The sequence below is a fragment of the Protopterus annectens genome, chromosome 8.part0, assembly GCF_019279795.1.
Source record: "Protopterus annectens isolate FY-2018-M chromosome 8.part0, PAN1.0, whole genome shotgun sequence".
NCBI classification, from domain to species: Eukaryota; Metazoa; Chordata; order Ceratodontiformes; family Protopteridae; genus Protopterus; species Protopterus annectens.
In genome coordinates, this window is record NC_056741.1 from 422,291,726 (window position 1) to 422,306,708 (window position 14,983).

Genomic DNA, 14,983 nt, shown 5'->3' on the forward strand with positions numbered 1-14,983 from the left:
ATTCTCATCTAGATCAAGGGAGGTCATAGTCTCCCTTTACTCATCACTCATCAGACCAATGATTGAGTACAATGCCCCATTCGAATGTATCTGACCCGACACTTGCAGCAGCTGGAGAGGCCACAAAAGTTCCTCACCAAAAGGATAAAGGGTCTCAAAATCTGTCCTATGCTGCCCGACTGAAAGAACTCCAGCTCTATTCAGTCGCCACCGCTTGCTCAGAGGTGACCTTTGCCTAACATACAAGGCCATGTCAAACCCAGATTTGATGAATATGCTTCACCTCAAAAATCTAGATCCATCAGAGCCACAAGGGCGGAGACTTAAACCTTGACACGGCTATTAATAGGACGTGCTGGAGGGATAGATTCATCACCCAAAGACTCCCTATGCTGTGGAACAAAATCCCGGTACATGTGAGGCAGAGCACCTCGCTGGCCTTGTTCAAGAGAAATCTTGACCAATGGATGGGAGATCGCAGATATACCCCAGGGATTACCTCAGTGTCACTGCTCGACAGAGGCACAGAAAAATAATGGGTATAGTTCCCCATACTAAAGGGGTGGCCTAAGCCACAAAACGATGGGCTAGGCTTGTAAATGCCCTCGGGCAGATAGCCTAGTATGAACCTATGAACCTATGAACCTAATAGTGACCTATCAGTGACAATACTCGGCCAGCTTACTAAAGCTCTAACTCCTCTCCCTGTCACTCACTCGGCTATCTGATGTACTTTCCACAAGGGTGCAGCCTATCAGCAAGCAGAGTGAGGTAAATCTTCAGAATTTTCTTGCCTCCTTAAGATGAAGCATCTCTCTGGCTACAGTGGAACAGTAGTTGGTCTAAAGCTTTTTGCTTAATAGATAAAACTCCTTCCTATCATAAATATTTTTTTATTGTGGTAGTTTTTGTGATCTACCTTAGCATTAAAAAAAGGATATTTGTGGTATTCCACCTTAAGAATACCAGCTTTTGTCAGGGGCATTTCATATGTGCTTCTGCATTGTTTATTTGGCTTATTTTACACTTTTGTGTAGAAAACTTTGATTTTTATGAAAATATCGTGTTTGGGCTGTGCTTTTACAGTTGGAATGTATGTGTTTTGTGCCTGTTGTTTTTAAAGGAATTAGAATATTTTCTCATTCTTGAAGTAGTAAATGTTTGTGGTATTTTTGACAAAAGGTAAAGATCTGGTGAGACAATTGTCAGTGTACCACTTGTGTTTACTAGTGTGGGGACTTTTTTTTTTGTCTTTGGGGAAAGCAAATATGCTGTCGTGCTTACTGGTGAATACTTACTTTCTCACAGTGTTACTGAGTACATTGTGCCAGCAATCAAGTTTCTTCTATCGCTGTAGCGTGGTTAATATTCCTGGTGCTGCTTCTTCCACTCTGCTGTACCCAGAAAGAAAACCCAAGTAAAATTATTACCTCAGTGTACAGTTAGTGACTGTGGTATAGCCAAAGACAGATCTATAGACCACTTACCTTTTGTCATGACTCCCTCTGGCATAGCAGCAGTGGCTACAAAGGACCACTGTTTAAACAGGTCCTAAAGGGTGTTCCACTAAGTATGGAAGAACCAAACACTTTAGGTACAGGAGTTGTCCAGGGAAAGAGACCTTTTGCCAAGGATAGGCCATCCCTTGACAATGATTTCCGCAGAAATATTTCTAGAAAAAGAAGCAAAAATGTAGTTATGAGGAAGATGGTCAGATTGCTTCTGTATGTAGGTCAGATGTTATGTCTTTAGCTAAGACCATTTTGCAGTTTCATTTCTGAGGGCTGTTTGCCTTTTCACAGTCCTAGGGCAGGTATTGCCAGAGAACAGTATGTGTCTTCAGATAAGGATTCTGACAGAGACAAGAGGTGATTCTCCTCAGGAATCCAGCACCCAGAACTGTTGCACTTCAGATAGTGAATAGTGAACTTGATGTTAATCCTGGACAAGTTTTTTTCCTTTGCTGAAACCATTGCTAGACTCTGGGATGCTTTTGCTTGGAAGAAAACCGAGGCTCCCCCAAAAACTGGTAGATTCTGTGATCTGTTAGAGGTTGAGGTTCCTAATTCTGCACATAATCCCCCCATTTTGCCAGCTCTAGAAGACAATTTTAAAGCTGTCTGCAAGGCTTCTGACTTACTGGTTGCAGTTTCAAAGAAAGCTGACAAGCAGGATAAGATCTCTTCAGATTATAAATGTCTTTATTCTCAGCTGTCAGCTAACCCTGTTGTGATAATTCCAGCAGCAACAGCTAACAAGAAATTTTTGGCTGCCTCTAACCCAGTACAAGAGGTTAGATAAACAAGGTAAGACACTGTTTGCTATGGTAATATTTAGAATCTTGATTTATCAGAGCTGTATGTGGAAGTGTATGCTTATAATTTGAAAGAATTTTCTGCTCTATTGTCTCAAGAAGGCAGGTCATATTTGAATCTAATTGTTTCTAACTTGACTCGAGTTTCTAAACATTCTCTGAGAAGTGTGTATGAATTTGCTGACACTGTGTGTAGAGCATCTGCTTCTTCTGTGATGTTTAGAAAATTTGTTTGGTTTCATATTCAGAATTTTTATGAAGATTTGAAATCTGAAATTAATTCACCACATTTCCCGGAGCTAATATTTAGGCCTGCAGTTGCACAGATCCGTAAGAAGTGGGGCAACAGAGTTAAATTGATGCATGGAGTTTCTACTCTTTTCAGTTACCCAGGTTCTTTTGTAACAAGACCACATGTCCTTCTGTTCCTGTGTTGCAGTATTCTAGTTGTGGGATTTCCTGCCCTCAGGTGACTCGTACGTCGGCTCCTATACAAAAGCTTCATCTTGGCTGTTGCAGCATGCATGGGTGTCAGACGTAAGGCCATAAACCAGGGGCCTTAAATGTGACGTCTGCGCACACACATTTCCCAGAACTTTTCAGCCGCAGACAACCGACACATCATGTGATTGCTTCTTCTCGGACGTCGCATCTAAAAGCTAAGTAACCCGTTGGGTTTCTGGTTTCATTATATAGCCGATAGTAATTGCTTATGCTTGGTTGTTGTAGCAATTTTTAGCTGATGTCAGGTAAAAAGGGAAAATGCGAATGCGGGGGCCAGATACCCCATAAAGACGCCCGTGATAGGTGTGTTTTTTGCTTAGGCCGGGAGCACGACCATTCCGCCTGCTCCATTTGTCAATTTTTTGTGCCGTAGACCCCTCACAGCCATCTGGCCGCATTAAACCTATACCTAAAAAATCAGTGCCTTAAGCGGTTAGCCCTAAGAATGGATCCTGCATCGGAGGCCACAACCGAACCTCTGCGTAAGAAGGCCAAGATTCCTAGGCCTTCCTTGCCTGGCGCTTCGTTACCGGATGCCCCGCCAACTGCCGATTTAGGAGTTGAGGGATGTCCGGCGGATCCGTCGACTTCACCGATGACCTTTGGGGAAGCCGTTGCTCAGTCAGTGACTGGCACATCCATGGAGCCTACCCAGACACCGACTTCTGCCGATGTCAAGGGGGAACCAGATTCTGTGTTACCTCCGACCTGGATCCAGACTTCTGAAATGGTTGCCTCAAAACCTGACTCCAGGCTGGTTCCTACTTCCACCCCGGCCAAAAGGAAACAGAAAACCAAGCATGCCTCCTCCTTTGCAGAAGGCTTACCAGCTTGGCAGTCCTTCACGTCTTCCCTCATGCAAGCTTTTATGGCCCTTAGGCCTTTAGCCTCAACAGCCACTACTTTGCCTTTACTCAGCCCTAGGCCTGCCTCAGCCTCTTCCATCCCACCCACAACCTCTCAGGTTAGGGAGGAAGAGCATGAGTCCTCTTTTTCTTCCTTAGAGGATTCTATTTCATATACCTCCCAGATTGCATCTCCACAGGAGTATTATTCTCCTGATGAGGAATCTGTTGAAGGGCATTCTCCCCCAGAGGATATTACCTTTGGTGAGACCATCACCAAGATGAAAGATTATTTCAGATGGGATACTTCTCAAATGACTGTCACCCAAAAGAGGTAATTTGAGCGCCTGAAGGTAGACTCCCCCTTCCCTTCTGCTGTTCCTCCGGTTCTGCCTGCTTACTTGGATGCCTTTAATTCAGCATCTAAGGCCCCTGATTTACAGCCACCAACCCCCAAGTGCCCTGACCGCTTCTACAAGGTGCCAGAGGAGCAAAATTTCTTAGTTAAACCACCCTTGGCAGACCCAGCAGTGATTGCCACCTCCCCTGATAAGCAATCCAGACTGCTTCATTCTGCCTCTCTCCTACCCACTGATAAGGATAGCAAATCTATGGATAGGATTGGCAAGAAGGTATATACCTCTTCCACGTTGGCTTTCAGAGCCATTAATTATCAAAATCACATGACTAAGTATGCTCTGGACTTGGTGTCTCAGGCCTCCTCCATGCTGGCTTCTATCCCTGACAGCCACATTAAGGCTGACATCCCCTCAAAACTGTCCCTGGCTCAGCGAGTAGCCAGGCATTCGATTTGATGCAGCTATGATGCTGCAGAAGCATCTTCCTGCTCTGCAACATCTGCTTCTGTCCTCAAGAGATACTTCTGGCTGAGACTTCAGAATCTCCCAGAAGAAGATCTTGGATGGCCCCCCTGGATCACAATTTCCTTTTTTGGGAAACAATCTGCAGATCTCGTCAAGAATCTGCAAGAAAAAAGTAAGGAATTGCAGGACATTAAACATCTACTGGTGTCTCCCATTTCTAAGTGTTACAGAATACAAAAATGAAAGAAGTGTGCAAATTAAAAACCAAAAGCAATAAATCCTCGCACAGGAGAAGTAGCCAAATAAGGGCACGAGACTCTGTTTTAGTCCACCAGCCTTTACTCACACATGTACTGACTGTCTGCTGTGAACATCGGACAAAGGCAGCTCCAAGTTCTGCTTTTATGGTGCAGATTAACCCCTCTTGGTACCCTGAATAGGTAAATCGGGTGTCAGTTTAAGCAGATTTAGTAATTCAGGAATGATAATGAAGTACTGGACTGTTAAACATGGTGTTAGGACTTACACAATGCCATGCATAGCCTTGAGCAGTACAACAGTTTTGAATACTCACTGTTGTACTGCTCAAGGCTATGCATGGCATTGTGTGGGTCCTAACACCAGGTTTAACAGTCCAGTACTTCATTATCATTCCTGAATTACTAAATCTGCTTAAACTGACACCCGATTTACCTATTCAGGGTACCAAGAGGGGTTAATCTGCACCATAAAAGCAGAACTTGGAGCTATGGGAACTTCATTCATGTTAGAGAAGATTGATTGGTTTCCAAGTAATGCCAACCAAAGCTTCTGTTGCTGACGGTTAGAACTGTTGCATTTATGATACTTTTTGGAGATCTCTTTTACAATCTGTCAAGGTTCTTCACTTGCCTTTGTCACTGATGCTAACATTGTAGTCTGGGGTTGCCTTTGTCTGATGCTCACAGCAGACAATCAGTACATGTCAGGGCGGCGCAGTGGTGCAGTGGTTAATGCTGTCACCTCACAGCAAGAGGTTCTCTGGTTCGATTCTCGGCTGGGGTACCTTCTGTGTGGAGTTTGCATGTTCTCCCTGCGTTCGCGTGGGTTTCCTCCGGGTACTCCGGTTTCCTCCCACATTCTAAAGACATGCTTCTGGAGCATTTCTCCCCGGGCCTCCGCTGAAAACAGGATCTGTGGAACCTAGTCGGACTTTCCCGTTCAACAAATGATAAATAAATAAATAAAATAAAAATAAATGTGTGAGTAAAGGCTGGTGGACTACAACAGAGTATCGTGTCCTTATTTGGCTACTTTTCCTTTCCAAATATTACAGAAACTACCCTGCTAAGACCACCTTTGTAAGGCGTAACCCTCCACAGACTGGTGCTTCCTCTTTCAGGTCTAGAAGAGGGACAAGAAGACGTACCACTTCCAGTCGTAATGCACCACCTCCTCAGCCCAGACAGTCCTTTCAGGTCAGAGGAGGTCCTAATAATGTGTGACTGTCTTGCCCTTCTGCCACTCCTGCACGCCTTCCCCACTGCCTCCCCTTCTGGCAAACCATCACCATGGACCAATGGGTACTATCCATTATCCAAAAAGGATACTTCCTATCCTGGAAAGAAAAATCACCCAGGAAAGGCATCCCATATCCCCCCCAAAAACCAACTGCAACTCCTCCCACAGGTTTTGTCAGACCTCCTAAAACTAAGCATCATAGAACATGTCCCCTCAGGACAGAAAGGAAAGGGATTCTACTCCCGTCTGTCCCTGGTTCCCAGAAAAGATGGCCCCTGGAGACCCATATTGGACTTCTCCTTTCTAAATCATTACCTTCAGGTACCCATCTTCAAAATGCTGTCACTTCCCACCCTGCTACCTCTTATTCCAGCCAAGGCCTTTATGGACCTTAAAGAGGCCTACCTACACATACCCATCAGGATTTCCCACAGAAGATTCCTGCATTTCTCTGGGCCCTCTTCTCATTTCCAATTTACTGCTTTGCCCTTTGCTTTGTCCACTGCCCCTAGAGTGTTTACAAAGTGCCCAGCCCCAGCCATTGCCTTCTGCAGAACTCATGGAATCCAGATTTACCCCTATCTGGACGACATTCTAATACTGGCAGAGTCAAAAGATACCCTCTCAAAGCATCTGCACTTCACCATGTCCTTTCTACAAAATCTAGGGTTCACCATCAACCTCCCAAAGTCCTCATTGAACCCAGACCAGAACAAAATGTTTCTAGGGTGCAGAATCAGAATGGACAAAATGAAGGCCTTTCTCCCTCAGGACAAGGTACTATCCCTGACTTCCCACTTCAAGGAGATCCTGTACTCTCAGAAGATAACTGCAAGGCAATTCCTTTATCTCCTGGGTTTAATGGCAGCAACCATCCCTATGCTACCACTGACCAGAATGCACATGCGCAAACTCTACAGTGGTACCTCAAAAACATTTGGTCCCAGCACCTGAATCACCTAGAACAGGTTATTCCCCTTCTTCCCTGTCTAAAGACAGAAATCAGCTGGTGAATCCAGCAGGTCCAGCTAAACCTGGGACTTCCACTGCTACCTCCCACCCAAACCCAAGTAATGCATACAGATGCCTCAGATTCAGGGTGGGGTGTGACACTGGCATCTTACAGGGTTCAGGCAAACTGGCACCCTTCTCTACAGGCCAAACACTTCAATATCAGAGAATTGACAGCAGTCTTCCTAGCTCTGAAGACCTTTTCCCCTCTACTTTTGCCAGGGGTACTTCTGATAGTGACTGACAGCACCACTGTAATGTGGTACCTCAACAAGCAGGGAGGAACAAAGGCTTATCAGCTGTACAGACTAACCCTGATGATATGAGACATAGCTTCTCACCTCATCTTGTCCCTGCAGGCAAGCTACATCCCCTCGCAGGACAATAAGCGAGCAGATCTCCTAAGCAGGACATCCTCTTCACAACACGAATGGATGCTGGACAGGACTGTCTTCCTAGATGTAGTCCACCGGTGGGGCACTCCACAAACCTATTCGCCTTCCCCCAGAACAGGCAGCTGCAGACCTTCTGCTCAAAGACCTACTCCCCCTTAGCATGGAGAGTAGAAGCTTTCAACATCTCTTGGGAGGGGAAGTTTCTTTATGCCCCCCCTCCCCAATGATTCAGAAATTCCTCCTAAAAATCAGCAACAACAAACCAAAACTCTTGTTAGTGACTCCCTACAGGCCAAGACAGCACTGGTTACCCCTACTTCGCAATCACTACAAGTTACCCTACAAGGTGGACCTACTGACACAAGAAAAAGGAACTCTCCTCCACCCACACTTGCAGATGTTATTCCTGACTCTGTGTGTGATAAACTTTTGATCCCTTTCAGACACCACTACTCAGAGGACATGCTTTCAGTCCTGAGGGAGGCCAGGAAACCTACAACAAGAAAATCTTGCCTAGCTAAATGGGAAAGATTTACTAAGTGGTGTCTGGACAAGGGCAAGGACCCTTTCATTGCTAATTACACCCCTGGTTCTTGCTTATGTGTGTCAGTTGATTGAGTGGACTTTCCTATTCCTCAGTGAAAGTACACCTATCTGCTATTTCAGACTGCTTGCCTCTTGATCCACCCATGCTAGCCAGACTTGACATGAAACTATTCCTTAAAGGGGTACTACACATCAGACCCCCCAAAGAAACCTATCTGTCCCCCCTGGGACTTTAACTACATCCTCAAAAAATGACCAAACACCCTTTCCCGGCTGGGACTTCTTTCCTATAAATTTGTACATGGAAAACAGTCCTCCTAGTTGCTATCACTTCAGCCAGAAGGGTTTCAGAGTTACAAGCCTTGATGGCCGGTCCCACCTACACTACCTTCCACAAGGACAGGGTCACCTTGAGAACTAATCCCTCCTTCATGGCCAAGGTGGTCAATGATTTGTCTCTTAACCAATCCATCCACTTACCCACCTTCTTTCCCTCTCCCACGAATAAAGGAGAGAGGATACTGCACTCCCTGGATGTGCACAGACAATTGAGATTTTACCTGGACAAAACCAAATCCATTAGGAAATTGCAGCAACTTTTGTTTCCTTCCACCTCAGGGCTCTGGGCAAGGCAGTCTCCAGACAAACCATTGCATATTGGTTCAGGAAAGCCATTTGTCTATGCTACTCTCTCCATGGGAAAAGCCCCCCAGTGGGAGTAAAGCCACACAACACAAGAGCAGTGGCCACCTCCAAGGCTTTCATAAATGGCATAAAAGCAGCCACATGGTCCATTATCCACACCTTTGCCAAACATTACAAATTGGACCAAGTCTCCAGAGCTCGTACAGGATTCGCCAGGGCTTTCCCTACAGGGCTTTGTAAAATCATCATCAGCATCCACCACCCTATCCATCTGAGCTGTGGTTCTCTCCAACAACTAGAATACTGCAACATAGAAATAGAAGGACATAGAATAGATGTTCATTGTGTTACCCTGCTGTAGTCATCACACTTGGGTTATCCTGCCGTCAGGTGGTCCCGCAGTCGGACAGAGTTCCAAAGTCTTGGTCCGGCGTCGGTTGCTGTCGCTTCTTCCCTGACATCAGTGCGCCAGGGGTATATAAGAGGCATCCGACGCCATTTTCTTCAGTCTTTCTTGCCATGCGGTGCCCGAAGCAGAAGCAGTTTGCAAGTGCCGGTCGGCCGACACCTGAGATTTTCGAATCGAATTTCAGTCCGAAGTCTTCAGTAAAGCTAAGTACCCCGTTGGGGAACCTTTTCTTGCCTCAGTCCGATGTCAGAAAAAGTTAACAATTGCATTTCTTGTGGGAAGCAAATACCTCATAAGGACTTCCATTCTTATTGTATTCCTTGCCCTAGGCCCAGACCACGACATCACAGGTTGTCGGTTTTGCACTAGGTTTAATAAACGAACTATCAAATGCCGTTTTGACTTCGCACGACATTACTTTGGTAGGAAATTTAATTATATCATACCGTTGGAGCAGCCGACGACCGGCATGCAACGCAAGGATAAGGACAGGCAGCCTAGAACCAAGCCAGACTCCGAGGCCTCTGCTGGGCCTGTCGCTGGTTCTCCGGTTTTCAGTGAGGTACCTATGCAGCCCCTGACGACCGCAGAATTGGAACCCCAGACAGCTTTGGATTCTCAGGCAGAGTGTACTAGGCCGTCACAGCCATCTTCATTAGGCCCTTCCGACACCGGAGCAGAAGGAGATCCCGGTGCAGTAGAAACACCTTCGGTTACAGAAGGTGTCTTCAGACTGACTACTCTCACCATTAAATCTTATGCTAAGCTTAAAACTCTATTAAAACCAAAAAAGACTGTATATCAGTCTCCAGTTCAAGGCCCCATGCCTAAGAAACAGATGCTTAAGATGGCTGAAGATTTGATTACCCTAATCAGGGGTTCCCATCCCCCTCCAGATAAAAGGCCAAGACAAGAGGAGGTTTATGATTCCTCTGACCAGGTTTCAATTTCCTCAGATTCTTCTGAGGAACAGGATTACTCTTTTCCCCCTTATGAAGACTCTGATGCTGAAGACTCTATTCCCTCAGCATCTCCCCCTGAAGACTACTCCTTTGGGGAAACTTTACATACCACGAGGGAACATTTCCACTGGGAAGGCCAGGACTACTCTGATTCTAAGAAAAGTCTCTGAGAGTTCCTTTTACTACCCCAGCACAGACCAATTGCTATCCCTGCAGTTTTAGACATTGTGGATGATGTTTACTTAGAGTCTAGTCTATATCCAGACTCTCTACCTCCTGCTCCAGCCAAACCAGACAGATACTACAGAGTACCTGACTCACATAAATTCCTTTACAAAAGCCTTGTTGCTGACCCAGAAACAATTTCCCAGGGTCCTAAAGGGGCTAAAGCTTCTATGGCTAAAAATCCTGTACCCTCTGAAAGAGATTCCAGAGCCCTAGATAGATGGGGAAGGAAGGTATACAACTCAGCTACTCTGGCTATGAGAACATTAAATTGTCAGTTTCACATGCTGAAATATCAGCAATTCCTAATGTCTCAATTAAAACAAAAAAGGAACACACATTCTGAACAGTCTGAATTCAAGGAAATGCAGGATCTGTTGCATGCAGCTGAACAGGTGGGCGAACATACTTTACAATGTGGATTTGATTCATTGGAAGCTTCCTGTAGAGCAGCAGTTACTGGGTCTGTCATACGTAGGCATGCTTGGTTAAAAGAACAAACCCTACCTGATCATGTTAAAGCAAAATTATTGGATGCACCTTTACAGCAGGATGTCTTATTTGGTGTCAAAGCAGAAGAGGTTCTAAAGAAAATGGAGGATAAGGCAAAGTCTATGCAGATGGTCGAGGATTTTTTACAGGTACAACCCCCTCGTTTCAGCAGAAATTGGCCAACAAAAAACTGGTCCTTTCCAGCTTCTGACAGATCACAGAGGGGCAAATACAGACGCCCAAGGGGCAGAGGTCAGTCACAAGGCCCTTACAAACCACGCCAATGGGGTGCCGCTACCCAGAAAGGAGGAGAAGACAGGCCCCAAGCTAGCAGAAGGCAAACACAATGACTTAACCCTCAAACTACCAAGCAAATCTCTCTTGGCAGCTCCTTTGAGAGGAAAATTAGCACTTTTTGCAGACAACTGGCACATCATCACAAAAGACAAATGGGTCCTAAGCATTGTCTCACAAGGATACAGATTCCACTTTTACACCTTGCCAAGGATAAAAGGAATGCCAAACCTGCCACCAGATCAATGGGCAGAGGCACAAAAACAAATTACAGCTCTCATGGACATGAGAGCCATTCAACAGGTACCTACACAGGAGCAAGGACAAGGATTTTACTCAAGACTTTTTCTAGTCCCCAGGAAGGACAAAGCATGGAGACCCATTCTGGATCTTTCAATTCTGAACACCTATCTGCAAGTACCAAAATTCAAGTTGCTAACACTACAGCAGCTTCTTCCCATGCTGGGCAAGAAGGCTTGGCTAGTAACGTTGGATCTCAAGGAGGCATACCTGCATGTCCCTATCAGACAAAATTGCAGAAGATACCTCCGCTTCATTGCAGGTTCAACTCATTATCAATTCTCTGCACTGCCCTTTGTCCTATCTACTTACACCCAGGGTCTTCACAAAATGCCTGGCACCAGTAATTGCATACTGCAGACAAAGAGGAATTCAAATATACCCATACCTGGACGACTGCCTTATTCAAGCAGAAAGCAAGGACATTCTTTTACAGCATCTGGCGTTTGTCAAACACCTTTTAAGTTGCCTAGGGTACACAGTAAACGAAAAGAAATCAAAACTAGTGCCCTTACAGAACACAATATTCCTGGGTGCCACCTTGAATATAACGGCCCAGATGGATTATCTCATGCCATACAAGCAACAACAGCTGACTCAATACTTCAAAATAATGGCAGCAAAGACCCAACTCCCTGCACGAAAAATTCTGCAGGCCTTGGGATTCATGGCATTCTTGCATACTACTAATATCATTTGCAAAACTGCATATGAGGAAATTACAATGGTACCTGAAAAGCGTATGGACTCAACACAGCCACAGCTTGGAAACAATGATAACACTCATTCCCTGCCTTCAACAGGAGTTTCTGTGGTGGGCACAGGCATGTCACCTCAACAAGGGTCAGCCTTTCACCTTACTCACAGTCAGGCAAACTATAACAATAGATGCATCGGACTATGCCTGGGGAGCACACATGACAGGACAGTGCATTCAGGGCAAATGGACTACAGATCAAAGGTATCTGCATATCAGTCAAAAAGAAATGCTAGCTGTACAGAATGCCCTAACAGCTTTCAAGGACCTCTTACACCTAGGACAACTAATAATAAAGACGGACAATACCACAGTAATGTGGTACATAAACAAGCAAGGGGGCACACATTCCTACCCTCTATGCAGGCAAGCAATGACCTTGTGGAACACAAAACTGACTTACCAAGTTCAACTACAAGTACAATTCCTGCCAGGAAAGAAAAACACATTGGCAGACTACCTAAGCAGAAACATCATGGATCCCCACGAGTGGAAACTGGATCCACAAGTATTTGCAATGATAACTCAAAAATGGGGATGCCCAGACATAGATGTTTGCCAACCCCCAAAACTACCAACTTCAAAAATTTTGCACAAGGACATTCCACCCACAAGCTTGGAAAGTGGACGCCCTCTCTTTCAGTTGGAAAACATCAACAGTGTATGCCTTTCCTCCACTGCCTCTTCTAGCAAAGGTGCTGCTGAAAGTCAGATTAGAGAGGCCACAAATGATACTCATTGCACCAGACTGGCCACGCCAGCACTGGTATCCATTTCTAAGGAACATGGCCCACGGCCCACCATGGATTTTACCACAGATTCCTCACCTGCTCACCCAGCAAGACAATCAGATTCTACACAGCCAGCTCAAGACTTTAAACCTGGCTGCATGGCAAATTACCTAAACAACCAGCCAGCACCTCTATCCAAAGCTGTTATGGATGTCATTCTGGAGGCCAGGAGACCCAGCACCAGGAAAGCCTATTCAGACAAATGGAAAAGATTTTGCGCCTGGAACCAGGCTAAAGGCCAAAATCCCCTTGCTCCAAACATTCCTCAGATCCTACAATATTTAACTGAGATGTTGCACAAAGGAGTTTCCTTTTCATCTATTAAGATCTACACCTCAGCAATTTCAGCTCATTACAACATGGATCCTCCTTTATGTTCACATCCACTCCTAAGACAGTACCTCAGAGGGGCTAAGGACATAAGACCGCCCAGGAGAGCACCAACACCTACTTGGGATCTCAACTTTGTTCTGGAAAAGCTTGCACTGCCGCCCTTTGAACCAGCTTTTTCAGCTGATTTAAAGTTTCTTTCATGGAAACTGCCCTGCTGCTAGCAATAACTTCAGCTAGAAGAGTCTCAGAGCTACAGGCACTAATGGCAGTGGAGCCTTTCCTCATTTTTCATCAAGACAGAGTCTCTCTACAAACTAACCCTTCCTTTAAGGTGGTATCCAGTGTGGCCCTAAACCAAACCATTCATTTACCCACCTTTCTTCCAAACACCCAGAACAAAGGAGAAAGACTCCTGCACTCTTTGGACATTCACAGGCAATTACGCTACTACTTGGATAAAACTAAGGCCTTCAGAAAATCTGACCAGCTCTTTGTAGCCTATGCTGCAGGATCACAGGGAAAAGCTATCTCAAAACAGACCATTTCAAAATGGATAGCACATTGCATACGTTTCTGCTACACACATCATGGGAAACCGGTACCTGCTAGCATTAGGTCCCACTCCACCAGGGCTACAGCTACATCAGCAGCCTTCCTCAGGGGGTGCCAACCAAGGATATTCTGGAAGCTGCAACTTGGAGTTCAGTGCACACCTTCACCAAACACTATCACTTACCTCTATATTCTAAGACTAGAGCTGGTTTTGCCACTGCAGTTTTGCAGGGTCTACTAGCTTCTTCTAACCCTGTTTAACTCCACCACCCATCCTTAGCTTTGGGGTTCAACCCAAGTGTGATGACTGCAGCAGGGTAACACGATGAACATTGTACAGTTTTGTACCTACCATAAATGTAGATGTTCGAGTGTACACCCTGCTGCAGTCCAGGTTACCCTCCTCCATCCCCTCTGACCTAGCTGAACTTTTCTATACCTTTCTATCTGATACAACCTTGTGGTGTATTTGCTTGTAGCTGAAGGTATGCTTTGTAATTTCATTACATGTTTCATTGGCAATAGGTAATGACCACCTACTGGGGGGAACCTGACATCTGGGGCAAGAAAAACTGAAGAAAATGGTGTCGGATGCCTCTTATATACTCCTGGCGCACTGACGTCAGGGAAGAAGCGACAGCAACTGACGCCGGACCAAGACTTTGGAACGCTGGCTGACTGCGGGACCGCCTGACAGCAGAATAACCCAAGTGTGATGACTGCAGCAGGGTGAACTTTCGAACATCTACATTTATGGTAGGTACAAAACTGTACTTTATGTAAAATCTTACCGTAACCATAGATGTCCTTCTCTTTCATGTTGCAGTATTCCTTCCCATCCACCATTTCCCCTCTTCATTATCCTTTATCCCCAGCTATAACCTGGACCTATCTATGCCACAAAAGGACCCCAGGGTCACATACCTGACACTTCTGGGTCTCCCACCTGCTGAGCCTCCTTCTCTACCTGTTGGCCTTCATGTTCTGAGGAATGTGCGTGCGGATGTCACATTTAAGGTCTCTGGTTTATGGCCTTACGTCTGGCGCCCCACGCACGCTGCAACAGCCAAGCTGAAGCTTTTGTATAGGAGCCGACGTACGAGTCACCTGAGGGCAAGAAATCCCACAACTAGAATACTGCAATATGGAAGAGGAGGACATCTATGGTTATGGTAAGATTTTACACAACTATTATTTCTCAGTCCTTCAGAGGGCAGAATAAACAGAAATCTTAGCCTAACAATGAGCAGGCCTCTGAAAGAAAATGTCAGGAAGATAACTCTT

The 14,983-nt window shown here is 45.5% G+C and overlaps 1 protein-coding gene across 1 annotated transcript in view; it reads left to right on the plus strand.

Annotated features, from left to right (window-relative positions):
* Positions 1-14,983, plus strand: part of MRPL9 (mitochondrial ribosomal protein L9) — a 341,838-nt gene that overhangs the window by 296,311 nt on the left and 30,544 nt on the right. The window lies entirely within an intron of this gene.